Below are 614 nucleotides of genomic sequence, written 5' to 3'. Positions count from 1 at the left end.
GTCCCTCTCCGGTGCAACAAGATGCTTTTAGCAGCACTGGCAAAAGCCTGCGTCTGCGCCGCTGAAGGATACGATCAGGAATGCGAGATCACCTGAAAGCCAGGTTAAGAAGCCTCTGGCCTGCCTTGTTTCCCGTGGTCCCTCGAATGCCTCTGTCCGACTTCTGTATTTTCCTTGCAATAAAATGAGGTCCCAGCACAAGCGATTGTTCTGATCTCCTTTTTTCCACCCCGTCAGCCAGACCTCCATCCGTCCATCTGTTTTGTTCCGACTAAAACCAGGACGCTTTCATGTCTTTCCTCCTTTCTTCCCAACCGAGCTTAGATCCCGTTTGCCGAGCCGTGGCTTCTGAAGGTTACACCTTGCGGGGAAAAAAAAGCCGGGTAAGCGTGCTTTGAGGGGTCGGAGGCGTTTCGTGGGGTGGGGGTGCAAGAGGGAGGCCGTTCCCTTTGTGCCTGTGGAGGTCAGGATTGCACCCTGCCGCTGCAGAGCCTCCTCCCGGGCTGCTTCCAGGTGGGAGAAGGGATGGAGCCAAGCGCCCAGAGCCATGGCCAGTCCTGGGGGCAATGGAAATGCTCCAGGTGTGGGAAGGGGGTGAAGTCTCTCGACTTCCC

The sequence above is a fragment of the Fulmarus glacialis genome, unplaced genomic scaffold (genome assembly GCF_000690835.1).
Source record: "Fulmarus glacialis isolate BGI_N327 unplaced genomic scaffold, ASM69083v1 scaffold25651, whole genome shotgun sequence".
NCBI classification, from domain to species: Eukaryota; Metazoa; Chordata; class Aves; order Procellariiformes; family Procellariidae; genus Fulmarus; species Fulmarus glacialis.
This window is presented reverse-complemented; position numbering follows the sequence as displayed.